At 43.6% G+C, this 18,702-nt stretch overlaps 1 protein-coding gene across 3 annotated transcripts in view; it reads left to right on the top strand.

Annotated features, from left to right (window-relative positions):
* slc38a4 (solute carrier family 38 member 4) overlaps positions 1 to 18,702 on the top strand; it is a 539,078-nt gene that overhangs the window by 473,630 nt on the left and 46,746 nt on the right. Inside the window, exon 1 of one of the 3 annotated variants that reach the window (XM_060914350.1) lies at positions 13,141 to 13,197. The exons of the other annotated variants lie outside the window; for them this stretch is intronic. The gene's annotated coding sequence lies outside the window, so the exon portion shown is untranslated. Of the gene's footprint in view, positions 1 to 13,140; positions 13,198 to 18,702 lie in introns of those variants that run through there. 3 annotated transcript variants of the gene reach the window in all.

The following is an 18,702-nucleotide window of genomic DNA, read 5'->3' as shown; positions in this document are numbered from 1 at the left end:
CCATTTATAGGTCAGATGCACTTTGTCTATGACGATGCCAACCAGGTTGGTCCTGTAAACAGCAGTGGCTAGCATGTCCTCCCACTTAGCGCTTAGCCAGGCCTCGGGACTGCCGAACAGAAGCTGGTACCAGCAACTCTTGATAGCATTTTCCTGCTCTGGACCAAGCTGTGCCGCAGAAATCCCGAGATCGCCTGCCTCCTTTACCTGGTCTTCCACCAAGGCAGTCAGTGGCGAGACTACCGCAACGACCGGGGTTTGGCTAAACCCCATCTGCTTAGCCACTAAGGGGGCTAGTTGGTAAATGAGACTTTTACCAAACCCTGTCGGGAGCAAGGCAAAGGCATCTGTCTTCGTGTCAACGAAAGACTGTAATGCCAAATGCAGTTCTTTTTTTAAAACAAACTTTCGCTCTAAACTATTCAGAACAGTGTCTAAAGCTTGATCGAAAGTTTGGTTCGTATCGCTCGCCGCCATGTTAAATGTGATCCGTAAACAGTCCCAAATAAACTACAAGCTTCCGTTTGTTGAGTAGTACGTGTCACCGTCTTTCCACCCCTCCCCACTCTCTGATTGGCTCCCTAACTCGGGCGAGCCTTTAGACCATAGTTTACATGCTGTCTTTTCAGATCGGAACGATTGTGCAAAGCAGCATGGGATTTCCCAGGCTAGATGCTCCCCAGCCTCACCTGCTGCTTCCTATCAGTCAGGAAGTTTATAATCCACTGACAGGTGGAGGAGGGCACAGTGAGCTGGCTGAGCTTGGTGTGGAGAATGTCTGGAACGCTGGTGTTGAACGCCGAACTGAAGTCCACGAACAGGATCCTGGCGTATGTCCCTGCAGAGTCAAGGTGTTGCAGGATGTAGTGCAGTCCCATATTGATTGCATCATCCGCTGACCTGTTTGCCTGGTAGGCAAACTGCAGGGAGTCCAGCAGGGGGTCTGTGATGTCCTTCAGGTGTGACAACACCAGTCTCTCGAAGGACTTCATGACTACAAATGTGAGGGCTACAGGCCTGTAGTCATTCAGTCCTGTGATGGTGGTTTTCTTGGGAACCGGGATTATTGTGGAGCGTTTGAAGCATGAGGGGACTTTACACAGCTCCAGGGATCTACTGAAGATCTGGGTGAAGATGGGGGCCAGCTGATCAGTACAGACCTTCAGACAGGAGGGTGAGACACCGTCTAGGCTGGGTGCCTTCCTGATCTTCTGTCTGCGAAAAAGCTGACAAACATCCTCTTCACAGATCTTGAGTGCTGGTGTGGGGTCAGAGGTGAGAGGAGGCAGACTAGCAGGGAGTGTAAATGGGTCTTTAATGTCGGGGGGGAGAGGTTTGAATGCGTCAAATCTGCACTAGAACACATTCAACTCGTCAGCCAGTTGATGGTTCATTGCAGTGTTAGGGGATGGTCTCCTGTAGTTGATGTTCTTCAGGCCTCTCTACACTGCCGCCAGATCGTTGGCTGAAAGGCTGTTTTTGATCCTTTCAGCGTAGCTCCTCTTATAGAGGATGTGCAGTCACGTGACCCGCACGTGTGTACTCCACCCACTCCACCACATTGAACGGCATCAGGATAGTTTACCTTGCGCAAGCGTAATGGATCCAGGCAGTAATCCCCAAGAAAATTCAGAAAATACCCCATCTACATCGCGCGATTACTTGTCTAAGTTTGTTCAGCATCTTGAAGGTGACGTGAGGCAGCGTTACGTGAAAAAGTGTTCCAGGTTGGGGATTGCAGATCCGTACAACTTGTCGCAATCCTTGTTCAGGGAAATTCGGAGCTGCGGTGCCGGCGATTTTCCCGATCTGGCCTACCACGACATTTACAATTTTCTCATTAATCGTGTTATACTGGCAAAGCCCTCAAAGCTTACAAGAGCCTGGAAGCTTATAAATATTTTGTTGCGGGATGGATATCTCAACTATACCTCTGGAAGGTTCCGAAGAAGGAAGTCTACTTGATAACCTCACAGGTAAGTGGCATTAAGACGTTTATCATAAAGAGACTATGCAGGACGTTTTATCTTAAGAACGTTCGTAATCTAAACTCAGTTCCAGATAATGACAGGGTTGTAAATATGTATGTTTTTGTCTGAAAAACAGCCGCGCACGCCTGCGCGGAAGCTGCGCAAATGTGCGCAGCTTTCTAACCAACTGCCTTCTTCTCATACTAATACTTCCTATGTTTCATGGACTGTAACAGCATTTGCTCATTTAGTAATTTTAATACATAATTTACTTTGATGAAATTATTCAGACACTCCAACGCCCCCCCCCCCCCCCCAAAAAAAAAAAGATCTGCACGATTCAGCTGTGAAAAAGGCGCATCCGCCGTTTGCATCCCTGTTTAAACTTATAGGTTAACTGACTTTAACCGGCTAATGAGGCTCGGTGGTCGGTCAAAATTTTTTTTTAGTTTTCGCCACCCCTACTATGGATTGGCCTTTCAAATGAGCCAAAAAGATAAAACATTGTCATAGACTAGGCCAGGGTAGTAGGGCTAGGCATAGCCATTTTAAACGTTAGAGACTGTCTAGTTTCTAAGTATGCAGCTATCATTCAATCCGAAAATCAACTTAACAGATGTACTAGGAGTATTGAATTAGAAGATTACACCTACCTGATATGAAGTGTTCACTACAAATTCGGCTGGTAGAACTGGGGTACCAGTTTTCTCTTCGCACAGCGGACACCCATTTTGCGCGTCTCTCCTCGTCTGCGGGGAATCTATAAAATGACAGGCCCTCCTTTTGGCCCTGTCTATTGGTACAACCAAATGCTGAACAAGATATAACCATTCTCGAAAGATCTACTCCCACACACTTGATAATTAGAACGGGTTCGTCTAAGTTCTAGGCGCGACCTTGCCGTCCAAAATGGCGGATAAACAAATATCACGTGACCTCGTGACGTCACGTGCACGCGCTCTATACCCCTTTTCCACCAAATCAGTTCCAGGGCTGGTTCGGGTCCAGTGCTGGTGCTGGTTCACAACTTGTACAACTTGCGAGCCAGCTGAGAACCAGTTTGCTTTTCCATAGCTCGCGATGCTAAGGGAAGCCACATCATTACGTCGCTGTATACGTCAGTTACGTCGTTGTATACGTCAGTTACGTCGCTACATTTGCATAAACCTTGGCGCGAATATCGAAGCAAAAATAACACGGAAGAAGCAGCAGCAGCAACAACAACAACAATAATAATAATAATAATAATGGATGACTTCGTGTTTGTACAGCTGCGGCTTCTCATCGCTTAAAAACGGCGATCTTTCGCAGTCTTGTTATTGTTGTTGGCCCAGCAAAGAATTGGTGCTAGCCTGGAACCGGTTTTTCTAGCCCCAGAGCCAGTTCTTTGTCAGTGAAAACAGAAAACCCGGTTCCAAACTAAGCACTGGCCCCGAACCAGCCCTGGAACTGCTTTGGTGGAAAAGGGGCATAAGCTGCTTTCACCTCTTTCGTCAGTGTGTTTCTGGCCTGTTTGTACAGGACTCTGTCCCAACTTCTGTAGGCCTCCTCCTTGGCCTGGCAAAGCTGCCTGAGTTTTGCAGTGAACCAGGGTTTGTTGTTGTATGTGCAGAAGGTCTTGGTGGGCACACACACATCCTCACAAAAACTGATGTAAGATGTCACAGTATCAGTCAGTTCATGCAGGTCTGAAGCTGCAGCCTCAAAAACGCTCCAATCAGTGCAGTCAAAGCAGGCTTGTAGTTCCACTTTGGCCTCATTGGACCAACTCCTCACCGTCTTGACTACAGGCTTAGCAGACTTCAGCTTCTGCTTGTAGGTCCGGATAAGATGAACAATGCAGTGATCAGATAGTCCCAAGGCTGCATGGGGGACAGAGTGGTATGAGTCCTTTAAAACAGTGTAACAATGGTCCAGAGTGTTAGTGTCCCTGGTGGGACACTTAATGTGCTGTTTATATTTTGGCAGTTCGTGGCTGAGATTTGCTCTGTTAAAGTCCCCCAAAACAATGAGCAAAGAGTCCAGGTGTTTTTTTCTCCACGTTGTTTATCTGGTCAGACAGGTATTGTAATGCCTCAGTAACACAAGCCTGAGGAGGGATGTAGACTCCAACCAGAATAAACGAGGAAAACTCTCGTGGAGCATAAAATGGTTTGCAGTTTATGAATAACGTCTCCAGATGAGGACTGTATGATTTGTTTAGAACCATGACATCAGTACACCAACCTTTTGTTAATGTAAAAGCAGACTCCACCTCCCCTCGTTTTCCCCATGAGCTCTGTTTCGCAGTCTGCTCGGTGCAGGTGAAACCCAAGCAGGTGGAGAGAAGTGTCCAGGATGTGCTCACCGAGCCAGGTTTCGGTGAAGCACAAGGCAGCAGATCTGTTAAAATCCGTGTTGATTGTGTTGAGGAGCAGCAGTTCGTCCATCTTGTTGGCCAGAGAGCGGACGTTAGCCAGGTGAATAGACGGGAGCGCAGTGCGAAACCCCCACTGCCTCAGCCTGACGAGCGTGCTGGCTTGCTTCCCCCGTCTCCGGCGTCCTAGGCGGAGACCAAAGAGAATTGCTGCTCCTCCAACAAGTAGCTCTGGCAAACTTTCTGGATCAATGAAAACTGATGAAAAAACTTTAAGGGTGGTTATTCCAATGTTTAGGAGTTCTTCTCTGGAGTATGTGACCAGAGAAGAAGCGCAAGAAACACAGCAAATACACAAAAACGTAGAGAGTACAAGAGAGCGAAGTACCGAGGCAACCATCCGCAGCGCCATCTTGGAACAAATTTTATTTGCTTTTTGGGTCATTCTTCTAGACAATAAAGTTGATATTCTACATTTCACACACTACATTGTCACCACTACAAACCTGACGAGAAGGCCGCCCACCACAACTCACAGACTGGACAAGGAGGGCATTATTCAGAGATAACACTGAAGGAGCTGCAAAGATCCACAATGAAGATGGGAGTATCTATCCATAAGACCACTTTAAAGGTCATAGGCAACGGTCGGAGGTGAAATATAGAATATTAACTTTATAGTCTAGAAAAGCAACCCAAAAAGCAAATAAAATGTTCCTGGTGTCTAATTTGCACCCTAAAATTGAATAAAATGCTTAAAATATACTGTTTTGCCCAATTCCTGAAGGTTTGTTTACATCTCACTTATGCGCACTTTCACCGCCAGGGGTTCTGTCATCATGACGTCATTTAAGCCAAACAGACTGGGAGCAGTTATGTGTTTACCTGCGAACCAAGCACACGGTCAGGAGGTTCATTTATTTAACCACTTTCTAAATATATATATATATTTTTTTTTTTTCTGCTGGAGAGAAACATACATGGCTAATTTTCAACAATTCAATAATAACCTATACCAGGACATTTAATGGGGTTACTCACTGATGCGCACAGGGGCACACACAGAATCTCTATAATAGAACGTGGATTCGTTTATATTGCTAATATAATTTATTGTGGGCGGCACGGTGGTGTAGTGGTTAGCGCTGTCGCCTCACAGCAAGAAGGTCCTGGGTTCGAGCCCCGGGGCCGGCGAGGGCCTTTCTGTGTGGAGTTTGCATGTTCTCCCCGTGTCCGCGTGGGTTTCCTCCGGGTGCTCCGGTTTCCCCCACAGTCCAAAGACATGCAGGTTAGGTTAACTGGTGACTCTAAATTGAGCGTAGGTGTGAATGTGAGTGTGAATGGTTGTCTGTGTCTATGTGTCAGCCCTGTGATGACCTGGCGACTTGTCCAGGGTGTACCCCGCCTTTCGCCCGTAGTCAGCTGGGATAGGCTCCAGCTTGCCTGCGACCCTGTAGAAGGATAAAGCGGCTAGAGATAATGAGATGAGATGAGATAATTTATTGTTAATATTAATACAAGCATTATACTATTTATAGCCTACTCTAAACCTGGGCTCACGCTAGCCGCTCGCACGTCCGCAAATTGCGAAGTTTTATTCCAATTTGCGAAAAGAAAATCATCTGTATTCACATTTTATGCGAAAGTCATTTAAAGATTAAGCAAAATCCATCAAACAATTGCGATTTCTCAAGATAAACAGTACCTTTCAGGGCCTGAATTTGGGCGCGGGATTGCGGGTATCGCGCACATTTTTTTTTTTTTTTAATTCCCACACCTTTAACGATTCTAATGCGAGAGATTCCCGCACACATTACTGCATTGCCTGACAACGTCAATCTAATAATGGATCAGTGTGAATGTGCGACTACCTTCTGTTCTCAAGGTTACTTGAATTGAACCCTCCTTTTACTGACTGACCCCCCTCTCCCCCCGTAGCCTACTCAGAAAAAAAAAAAAAACAGCAGACACAGACAGTTCACACACACACAGATACAGCGCGCGCACTCTTCCTCTCTCGGACTTTCGCTGTAAAACAAACCTGGACCGCTGGCTAAAACGTACAAGTGCAGTGGCAGAAGTTTCCCCTGCTAAGAGGAAAACTCCTGAATCCGATGGTGGTAATAGCAGTGTGAGTGATACCGTTGAGAATACTGTTGAGAATACACAGGACGAGACGGCTAACGTTAACGTCGACGTTGCAAAGGGGATTAGATCAGAGCAAGGCTATAAGAAAAAAGTATTTACAAGGAAAAGCAAAGGACTCTGATGCTGACAAAAGGGATGACCACTAGGAGAAAGAGTAGGAAAGACTACATACTATGTACAAGAATCCTGCACTCAGCAAAGATGAATTGTTCAGTGTTGAAAACAATTTGATTTTTTTTTAATTAAAGATGGCATATGACACAGGAGACAGGGCTATATGGTATAAGAGAATCCTGAAACGTCAACAAAGACTGTTGTCCTGTTCTATATGTGGACTGAAACAAAGTTTGTAAATTCATTCAGTGTTAAGAACAGTTTGATAGTGTTTTCTTATTTTAATTGTAGACATTAAACAGAGGACAGGGATGATCAGATCAGACATGAGAATAGAAAAATGATATAAAAGTTGATAAAAAAAGATGATATAAAAATGTTATAAAAGGAAAAAGCAAAGGTCACTGATTAAAGAGATGGTCACTAAAAGAAGAGACAAATAACACAAACATTGTTAAGAGAATCCTGAAAAGTCAGCAGACTGGTTTAAGTTAGATTTTAAGTTAGACTTGTTGTGTCAATAAATTCATTGAGTGCTATTAAGAACAGACTGATTTTTTTTCTTTTTTTATAATTAAACAAAGCAGTGACACTTAAAGAATAGTGCATGAAGATGAGGAAGAAGCAGCTGTGTAAAGCAACACTAAGCCCATGTTTACATTAGACCGTATCAGCGGATCATCAGATTAACGTTTTTAAAACGATTAGTGTCCACACAGCAACACCAATACACGATTTGCGTGCACAGAGCAACGCCAATACACGGATACGCTCGGCTCTGCAGGCATCCTGCGCTCCAAATCACTCCGCCCTGAACAGCGAGTGCCCTCTGGAGGGTGCGCACTCCGGCCCTGCGCAGCTCACAGAGCGCGCGAGTGAAGTGCACAAGCAGTGATTCGGGACTGAGCCGCTGTGTGTGTGATCCCAGCGCATATCACTTACTACTTGCAAGTGGAAGGATGGCAAGCCTAAAGACAATCATAACTACACAATGGGCAGTATTTGCATCAGTATTTGCAGTATTTTCATACTTTTATACTCTTTAATGAAAGGTGATACAAGGCAGAAGTCCGCGCCGTTTTTCAGCAGTCGCGTCACATGACCAACGCCAGCGAATCAGGAAGGTGGATGTCACAGTGACGTTGTCCAATGAGACGCCAGCTAGAGCTCAGCACAGCGTATCCGCGTATTCTGAATGTTTACACAGCACCGGAGCTGACACGATCTGGATTGAATACGTGGACGCTGGCGGATTCCCGTTTCCCGGCATTTCCAGGCGGTTTAATGTAAACGGACAGTGCATCCACGAAGAAAACGAGACAGATACGGTCTAATGTAAACGTAGCCTAAGGAGGTTGTAAAATTAGCTTAACTAAAAGGCACACAACCTTCCAAACTCTCCCTAGAGCCTTACTCGCACTGCTAGAAAAAGGCTATTGGTGTTTGATGGCATAACAGTCAGTCAGCAATGTCATGCTGTAAAGGATCTCTTTCATTTTGTGGTGGTTTTCTACCCTCCACCCGAAACTGAACAGTCCATATCTTAGACGGCTGGTGGGAATAATACTTGCATTTATCCACCCGGCCTTTGTCTGACAATGCTATCCAAATTTGGAGATATCAAAATGAAAAGCCTACTAAAAAGGATACCTCAAATGGTGACAAAAGGTTGCATACTGTAGAGATCTTCAATCTGAGTCGTGGCAGAAGGTAAAGACCTAAGCTATTTAAGCCCACAAGTAGCGTTCCCCACAAACTGTATAAATCCCCCCCAAACTGTGTAAATCCCCCCCATTTGAGTCACTGAGGGGGGGAATTCCCCCCCATTCTGAAAAATGAAATTCAGGCCCTGCCTTTTGTGTCCATCTTTGATGTTTTGATTTATAACCAACGCCCCCAAGTTTCGAAGCTTCTTATTGGTTGACCGCAAATTACTTCTTCCAATAGCATCGGACCTTACATATAAAATGATCAATTTCCGAGTTGCGCTGATAATGTCGGCAATTCTCGCTCATTAGTGAACAAGATTATAGCGAGGTTTGTTTAAAATAAATTATCCGACTTTACGTATGACAAAAACTTACCTAAAAAGTGAGATAACATTAGAATATTCTGTTAGCTTTCTCAGTTAGGAATAAAAACACGATATAACCATTCTAAAGACGTATTTTCTACATAATATCAACCCTGACAGAACTTTGGAAGAACTAACAGATGAACCAGGATATATCGACCAAGTGTACCTTGTTTTCAGAGCGTTTTGACGCACATGGTTCAAAGTTTTGACTGCAAGTGTTTCATTTGAGAAATTCATGGTGAATATCATTATATTTGGGTTATGAGATTAATTTATAAGAAACAACCATTGATTTTAACTCCCTGAGCTCCCTTCATCCTACCCATAAAGACACCCCCCTCCCCCTAAACACACACACACACACACACACACACGGATCCCAATTATACACACACACGCATACCCACACAGGCCAGTCAGCATACTATAGAGGGTGACTAAGGGCTAAAAGGTGCATAGATAGCAAAGAATGCAAAGCACATCACACCAGATGTTAGATATAATTATAATGAAAAATATGGACTCCGTAAACCAGATTAAGCGGGTTAAATTAAACACACAATTTCATTACATATATACAGTTGATGAAATGATCAAAATAAGAGGATTCAAGAATAAAATAAGCATGCTGTGAACATAAATCAAGAACATGGAAAGACAAAGGCAGGAAACAAGCTTGCAAACACTATTGAAACACCAACAAACTACAATAACAATTCATTTTTCAATATTATGTCAGTGCAAGAAATATTTAGAAGTATAACATATCTTGCTAAAAAATTACTTTGCTAAAAAGAAAATTGTTCTTTTAGCATTTCTTGCTAAGCAAAATTGCAAATTGCTAAAGAAAAATTTGAGTCTTTAGCACTTTTCGCTAAAACAATTTGGGTCCTAGAGTGAGCACAGTAAACATACTGTACACACAATCATGTTCGTCAATAGCATGTTAGCATGCTAGCAGGTAGCCATTGCAAATCAACTTCAACTTAGGCTACATCCACATGACAACGGCAACGAGATTTTTTTTTTTTTAAATATCGCGTCCACATGGGCAACGGATCAGTAAAATATCAGGTTCATATGGCAACGCAACGCTTGCTGAAAACAATGCAATGGACCCTTTTCACGTGACGTCACGACAAACGCAGCCGCCATTTTGGACATGTACTACCAGTAGTTTACCACAGCCAGCATTGAGGAACGGCAGCAAAGAAAGTGTTTATTTTCAGCAAGACTTCCATCATGCCACTATATTGTTGTGCACCTGGATGTAGTAACCATCAACAAACAAGGCAAGGGTTATCATTTTATCGGATCCCAAAGGAGAAGATGGATAGCGGCCATTAACAGATTGGCAGCCCTCGGCATACCAGCGCTTGTGTAGTGACCACTTTGTTGGAGGTAAGACGAATAAAATTAGCCAGAAAAGGCATTACATTGCTGTTAACATTCTGTGGCGGCGAGTGTGTAACCAAATAGGCTAAAATAACCCATCGTAACCTCTTTGTTCTTCTGTAGTAGCTATTAGCTAACGATATTAGCTAGCGTTGTGTTCCTTTGCTGTTGGTAGACTGTAGGACAGATCAGAGGCAGTGTCCTACAAACAGCGCTTAATTTGAGGGGGAGTAAGCCGGAGCGCGCTCCGGAACCTCGGGCGTTGGCTCCGGCAGCTATTTACACTGGATCCAGTGATCCGACACCTCTCTTGACTATGTAACCAAAAAAAAAAAAAACGATTGTCTTTAGGCTTGCCATCCTTCCACTTACGAGTGGTAAGTGATCTGCGCTGGGATCACACACACAGCGGCTCAGTCCTGAATCGTGGCTCGTGCACTTCACTCGCGCGCTGTGTGAGCTGCGCAGGGCCGGAGTGCGCACCCTCCAGAGGGCACTCACTGTTCAGGGCGGAGTGATTTGGAGCGCAGGATGCCTGCGGAGCCGAGCGTATCCGTGTATTGGTGTTGCTGTGTGCAGACGAATCGTGTATTGGTGTTGCTGTGTGCACACTAATCGCTTTTAAAAACGTTAATCTGATGATCCGCTGATACGGTCTAATGTAAACATGGGTTAAGTGTTCAAAACAAGAGGAACATGTATTTGTTTCTTAAATCCAGGCCGTTCCCTGTAATCTCTAACAACGGTTGGAGAAAGTAATGGCAAATAGCGAGTGCACAAACCATAGAAGGGAAACTGTACACAGCGCCAGGGCAGTGTGATGGTATGTCTACTTTTAGATTGTGTTAGCTTATCGATGAACACACTCATCACTCGACGAGTTTCACGTCTTTACGACGGATACTTAAATGTGTGTTAGGTATTATTGTTGCAGTCTAAGCAGTCATTGTAGCAGCTAGATGAGCGAGAACCGAAAGGGTCTGTGCCATAAACCGTTATTTCTGTACGGCGTTGCTAATGTGTCGTTACTGTTGTTATTTCTCCCTCTGCTCGCCCTGTAAATGCCCTACGTCGCTGGATAGCGAAGGTGTTTTCTGCATCTCGCTCCTTTTTCTTGTATGTTCTCCGTTTGTCGCCTTCCTCGCATTCAAACCAATTCGAGCCGAAGTCTGCTACATGTCCAAAATGGTGGTCGCGTTTACGAAGGTCACGTGACTGAAAAGGGTCTATACACATGCCACACCTCTACGTGTGCTGTAAGACGGTCCCATCGGAGACACCAGAACAATAGAAGAAGTAGACGCATGTGCATAAACCCCTTCTTCTGTAGCATCAGCCACAAAGTTTTGATTATTAATCAGTAGCGTAAAACGAAAGACGCGGAAAGAGGAATGAATGGGGGTAGATGGAAGCCGGTACGCCAACATTCTGATATCCTCCAGAATTCTTTAATGGTCCGGAATAAATTGAATGCTACACGTTGATGGATTACTTTGTTCTTCTACGCCCTTTTTGAGGAATGTATTGTCAGACTTAAACCAACATCTGAAGAGGTGAGATCGCTCCTTTTTTTTTTTCCTATTTTTGCTGGCGGGATTGTTTTTGTTTTTGGAAAGCGCACGGGCGGTGCGCGGTTTGGTTATACTCAGTACTTCCGCAGTGTTTGGACTAAAGACTCTGCCCTAAGGGCTATTATCTCACTCTCTCTCTCTTTGCACCATTACACAATAAATATTCACAGTGAAAATATTTTGTAAGCACGTTTCATGAACCAAGTTATAGGATTTGTTGACAACTCGCATCGAGTTCGTTACGCTTCTACCCGGAAGCACTGACAGTCATGTGGTTGTGACGTCATCGTAAACAAATCCGTTCTACTCATCCAGACGACTTCACAACGGGGCCATTGCCAGATTTTTCCACTCTGGAACCCGTTCTCAAAAGATTTCGTTTTGGGGCACCCAAAATGCCGGTGCCGTGTGGACGCCAGGCCAAAACGATAAACAATTTTATCAGATTCACCTGAATCCGTTGCCGTGTGGACAGGGCCTAAGAGTCAGTTCGGCTGTTCAGCATCTCCTGTGATTGATAGCCCAGCTTGGCTTTGGTGTGTGAGTTTAGCATGTCACCAGGGGTGTAGTGGGAAATCTCTGCTTTGTTTGGACCGTTGAGCCAAAGCTTGTGATTGGTCTGGGGGGGTTAAGCCATGGACTTTAGATAGCAGAGTCCATATAAGGAATGAGCATCAGCAAAGGGTTCTTTCTCCTTGAGAAAAGAAAATCCATCTCGATCAACACAATAAAGCCAGTCTTACTATTTTATCAGCATGGCACTTTTTGGTTTAGAGAGCTTTTAAAACATTTCTCATATTGGATAATATACTGCAACATTTGCTGCATGGATTGATATGGTCTGTGTTTTTGTGCAGATTTTACGTGGCAGTAGGTGTTTTTTTGTTTTTTTTTCTTTAAACTTGCCTAAATTGCCTAAACCTGATCCGGGGTGAGATTAATTAATTGAGATTGGTTTCAGTTCTAATGATAAGATATTAAAACTCTTATCTTAAGATACCAATTATCATATCTTTTACAATACAAAGCTCAAAGATAGATTTTATGCATGCTGGTTGTTGTTTGTTTAAACATCTTTTAATAAGTCTTTTAATCGTGTCATTTTTATGTAAGGTTTTTCATCACTGTGTGGGTGGACAAGTGCCTTGTAGTGTGAATGTGTATTAGACAGACGCTTTATGCTGATTGGTAATTAATGTCACAGCCCCACACACCCCAACAGCTGCCCGTGTGTGATCAGGTTTGTGCATGCTTGTGCGCTCCTGAATAAAATGTGGATGAATATCCACAAAAAAGTCACGCGTCCTTAGTGTCGCAAAAGGACAGAGCAAAGAGCAGCTGATGCAATGTGCCGTTATCTTGTCCACAGTTTTAGGCTCCTGCGTCATCACACAGAGCGCGCGCAGGTTTTGGGGAGGTAGGGTGTGGGTGTGTATTGGGACAAGAGCTCATAGTAAAAAAAAATGTGATTGGTTGAGAAGGGCCCTCCCTCTGCTCTTTATAGCTGCCACTCACCTCCAGGTGTAAACGTCTCCGTTGAGCTCAGAGCCCTGCCTTGCCCTGCCTGTGAGTACCCAAATTCAGCCAAACATGTTTTTTTGTTTGTTTGTTTTTTACTGAAATCAGCAATATGTAAGCAGATTCAAGTTGTTTGCATGTCTGATTTGTATGTGCAGTAGTATTTTTTAGTACTTCTGACTTGAGTATCATTGTCTTTATATCCCAATGGGATCATGTGGTTCGTGAAAGGAGCATGTAATTTGTGAACTTCGGTAAACAAGTCCTAGCTTGAGTGCACCATCAAGAGTTAGTGCTTTTACTGTTGTAAAAGTTTGCACAATTTCCAGCTGGCCTGCGTTCTTCACAGACCTGCTGTGTGTATCTTCCAAGAGTTATGTCATCTCTGCGGGAAGAAACTACAAAAAATGAAATTTATCAACTACGGATGATGTGACACCGATGCTCTATTACGATAACGATGACTTCTAAGTTACAGTAATAACAGTAACATCCAGAACTGCAATATTTGTTTGCTTGGTCATGAGGATTTTTTTTTTTTTAAAGGAGGAGATTTATTTTTTTTTGGCATGACAAAAAAAAAAAAAATAATAATAATAATAATAATCGTAACAATGAGCTTTATAAATGTTCGAACATTTGTGTTGAAAATTACAAGATTTTCAACTAGAGCCTAGGGAGCACCACTGCGTGGCCTGAACCCATAAAATATGAAGCAAACAGAGCAGAAAAGTAAAAAAAAAAAAAAACAGGGTTAAAGTTGGATGGCTTGCTTTATTCAGTCACAGAACAAAGCATTGAGATTTATGATTTAACTTTCAGTGGCATGAAGAGTGGCAAGTAAAATCAGACTCCATTTTTCAGCCAAACATTTACAAAGTGAAACTTAAACAGCTGAATCCTCAAGGTGTGTGTGTGTGTGTGTATACTGGAATTTTTTTTTTTTTCTATAAAGAAGTTTGTGGTTTTTACAGCAGGGTTAATGTTTATTTTTAACAGATAATGTGCTCTTTTTTTTCACACTGCAAAAATTATAGCAGTGAAATATCTTGAATGGAGTCACATTTATCTGGGATTTCTTGTTAGAAGATAACAATAATAAACAAGATAATTAAACCTATTAATGTTTAAAAATAGGTTTAATAATAGGTGGCACGGTGGTGTAGTGGTTGGCGCTGTCACCTCACAGCAAAAAGGTCCGGGTTTGAGCCCCGTGGCCGGCGAGGGCCTTTCTATGCGGAGTTTGCATGTTCTCCCCGTGTCCGCGTGGGTTTCCTCCGGGTGCTCCGGTTTCCCCCACAGTCCAAAGACATGCAGGTTAGGTTAACTGGTGACTCTAAATTGACCATAGGTGTGAGTGTGAATGGTTGTCCGTGTCTGTGTCAGCCCTGTGATGATCTGGCAACTTGTCCAGGGTGTACCCCGCCTTTTGCCCGTAGTCAGCTGGGATAGGCTCCAGCTTGCCTGCAACCCTGTAGAACAGGATAAAACGGCTACAGATAACGAGATGAGATTTTCTGAAAATAAAAGGGACTTGCACGCCAACTAACACCATGGCATGCAAGAGTGTTGGTGACTTGAATGATGCTGTCAGACGGGTGGTATTCCAAGACGAGAGATGTTGTATATGATGCAAAGCAGTCATTTTGCTGATTTTTTTTTTTTCAACAAGGCAAAAAAAAACAAGAAAAACCAAAAAGTCTACCCAGTCTCCCTAATGACACTGGGTTAATCAAATTTTTTTTTATTATTTTATGATTTTAACTATTTAAATTCTCATCTCATTATCTCTAGCCGCTTTATCCTTCTACAGGGTCGCAGGCAAGCTGGAGCCTATCCCAGCTGACTACGGGCGAAAGGCGGGGTACACCCTGGACAAGTCGCCAGGTCATCACAGGGCTGACACTTATGGCCCTTTTCCACTACCCTTTTTCAGCTCACTTCAGCCCGACACGGCTCGCGTTTCGATCAATCGTTCACACTCACATTCACTATGGTCAATTTAGAGTCACCAGTTAACCTAACCTGCATGTCTTTGGACTGTGGGGGAAACCGGAGCACCCGGAGGAAACCCACGCGGACACGGGGAGAACATGCAAACTCCGCACAGAAAGGCCCTCGCCGGCCACGGGGCTCGAACCCGGACCTTCTTGCTGTGAGGCGACAGCGCTAACCACTACACCACCGTGCCGCCCCACTATTTAAATTGTTTTAAAAAAAGTATTTTTATTAAAATGTAACATACCGGTTGACGTGTCTGTTTGCTTTGCAGCCCTTTTAAATAAAGTTTGCAAGACGAAGTATTCTGAACGACCTTGCAGATTCCTATTTTTTCTCCGTCACAGACCATCCAGGAACTTACCAGCGTCATTGGCAGGCCAGCGAGAGCGAAATTTTATGCTCTCGCCACATTTGGTGTGAACGTAGGGTTACTCCTTCTCGGCATCCATGAATGCTAAATGAAAAGTTAGCATTTTTAGATGCTATGCAGAAGAAGAAGAAACTTTTACTCATCACATGCACACTTCAAGCACAGTGAAATTCATCCTCTTCATTTAACCCATCTGAAGCAGTGAACACACGTACACACTCAGAGCAGTGGGCAGCCACACCAGAGCACCTGGGGAGCAGTCAGGGGTCAGGTACCTTGCTCAAGGGCACCTCAGCCCAAGGCTGCCCCATGTTAACCTAACTACATGTCTTTGGATTGTGGGGGAAACTGGAGCACCCGGAGGAAACCCACGCGGACACGGGGAGAACATGCAAACTCCGCACAGAAAGGCCCTTGCCGGCCGCTGGGTTCGAACCCGGAGCCTTCTTGCTGTGAGGCGACCGTGGTAACCACTACACCATCGTGCCACCCACGGTGTTAGATGTAAATACCATTTACAAATTATTTCATATATGTTACAAAACTGTATAGATAGTGGATTTTATTCAGTTACACAGTATTCCTTTTGTGCTTGAATAGAAAATCCAAAAACACACAAGAAAAAGCTTCCATAAAATGGCTCAAAATTGTTCCATATAGTAAAACAAATTATTACCTAGATCTGGCTAGATTTCCTCATGAGCAAACAAACCACTCATTCAGTGATCTTACTGCTCCGAACTTTCTCCCTCTGCCGCTGCTGACGCATCACACGCCCGCCTCTTGTAGTGGCACTGCATCTGGAAATTTTTTTAGCTTTCCATCAACTAAATCCTTGAGCCTGAGAGAATTCTGACCGCAATGCGTCACGTTCTATCAAGGGAGCATTGTGTGAGGAAGAGGAGAATTGAGGAATGAACAGTTTTGCTGTCCAGACTTACTTGCAGCCTTGTGAAGTGTTGCATAACTGTCGTGTTTGTTGGCTCTGAGGAGCAGTGTGTACTCAACATGCTGCAATCATTATGCCAACAGTCTGGTCAAAAAAAAAAATAATTGAACTGTGGCTTGAATTCTACTGAGAGCTGTACCGAGAACTTGTGTATTATTTGATGGGATGAGACATTGTCCTGTTTAAACCTGCTACACTGGGCTCTGTGTATTCATGTAAAACTTCCTGATGTGGGTGGAGCACAGAAGCACGGCAGGCAAAAGTTGATATTTGTACGAATACTTTTATTCGGGCTTTTCAGCTTGCTTGCTTCCTTTCATTGCTCACTCACTCACTCACTCACATGCATTGTGGTTGGGGAGAGAGCTCCCTTTCTCTGCTCTCTCTCTCCTTTTATGCTCCGTCCCTGTAACAAACAGAGACAGACAGACAGACACACACACACACACATTAATTGGCAGCAGGTGGAATGACTTAGCCACTTACCTTCCCCGACCCTGCCCTCCATTCACAGACTGCTGCTTGGCCATGCCCCTGCTGCCACAATTCAGTTTGCAGTTTACTTTAATATGAAGTGCAGTAAACGCAAATTAATAGACATTGTACAGCGTCTCCTATTGCTCAATCATAGCAACCAGCATAGGAAGGACAGGAAGATGAGGAAAATGTGTTCCTAGCATAAACAACGAAATAGATCATGTTAATGCCTTGCTATCAGGTCAGATTTAACAGTACCATCTCATCTCATCTCATTATCTCTAGCCGCTTTATCCTGTTCTACAGGGTTGCAGGCAAGCTGGAGCCTATGCCAGCTGACTACGGGCGAAAGGCGGGGTACACCCTGGACAAGTCGCCAGGTCATCACAGGGCTGACACATAGACACAAACAACCATTCACACTCACATACAGTACCATTTGGAGCAATTTATATTTTTTAGATATTAGATTAGTGCATAGATTGAGTCATTATCTCTGTAACAACCAGCTCTGTTTTATGTACTGCACAGTATTGGTTTTTTTTGTTGTTGTTTGTTTTTTTGCTGTTGTTACCATAGAAACAGCAAGCCTCACTTAGCAACAACACAATTTTGGCCTTTGACATGTGATGCATTTTAATCCATTTACTCTTTATCTATATAAGCATCTTATCCAGCTTGTTTAGTTTTGCCCATGCACTAGCTGTGCTGTAATAAGGTCAAACAAAATATGTGTTTCCTGGGTTTTCAAAATAGGGTAGGTAGGTAGGGAAAAAATTAGTTTATCCCAAAAGTTTACGACAAATTTTCTAGGGTAGGTAGGAAAAAGTGAGAAGTTTCCTTTGAAAACTTTTTTTGCAAAATACTCGTTAAACATTTGCAACTGATCCCAGAATGTCAGAACTGTGTGATTTGTTGTAGGAAACAATGTTGTAGTTACTTTATAGTTCTTCATTTGGAAATATTTTTAATTGTTGTGAATATCTTTTGCATTGCAATAGGCTGATTTGACAAGCAAACATTTCTGTCCACTGTGTCGCTTTTTGTTCTGAGGCAAACCTCCATTTTATAGGCACCTGAAGAATCGATGAAATATACTGCACATGTGCAAGCAGTCATTTACATCCGACCCTTCGAGGCATGAACACAAGGGTGGCCAGTTTTTCTACTTAAAAATCTAAGATAATCATCATCGTAACACTAGAAAGAATACGCAGCATTGTTCAGCTATGTATTCGATTGCATCTAACGGTGACCCCTGTCTAGAAATACCTACAAAATTTGGCTTTGCTGCGACCTTCGGTGTCCGAGTTACAAACGTTTAAAGGTGGGCTGGAGCCATGGATCAAATCAAAACTTAAGTCGCTGAGCAGCGCTTGCACGGTGGCGAATGACTGGCCGAGGCACCGTCCTACGCTGGGATGTAAACGGCGCGCCTTTTGGCGGATGCCGCCTTTTTCACGGCTGAATCGCGCAGATCCGATTTTTTTTTTTTTTAGGGGGGGGCGTTGGAGTGTCTGATTATAATTTCAAAGTAAATTCTGTATTAAAATTACTAAATAAGCAAATGCCGTTACAGTCCATGAAACATAGGAAGTATAAGTATGAGAAGAAAACAGTAAATCAGAAAGCTGCGCACGTTTGCGCGAACGCTGCGCAAAAGTGCGCAGCTTTCTGATTTACTGTTTTCTTCTCATACTTATACTTCCTATGTTTCATGGACTGTAATGGCATTTGCTTATATACAGAATTTACT

The sequence above is a fragment of the Neoarius graeffei genome, chromosome 2, assembly GCF_027579695.1.
Source record: "Neoarius graeffei isolate fNeoGra1 chromosome 2, fNeoGra1.pri, whole genome shotgun sequence".
NCBI lineage: Eukaryota > Metazoa > Chordata > Actinopteri > Siluriformes > Ariidae > Neoarius > Neoarius graeffei.
Note: the sequence above shows the minus strand (reverse complement) of the source record. Positions and strands in the feature narration are given on the sequence as shown.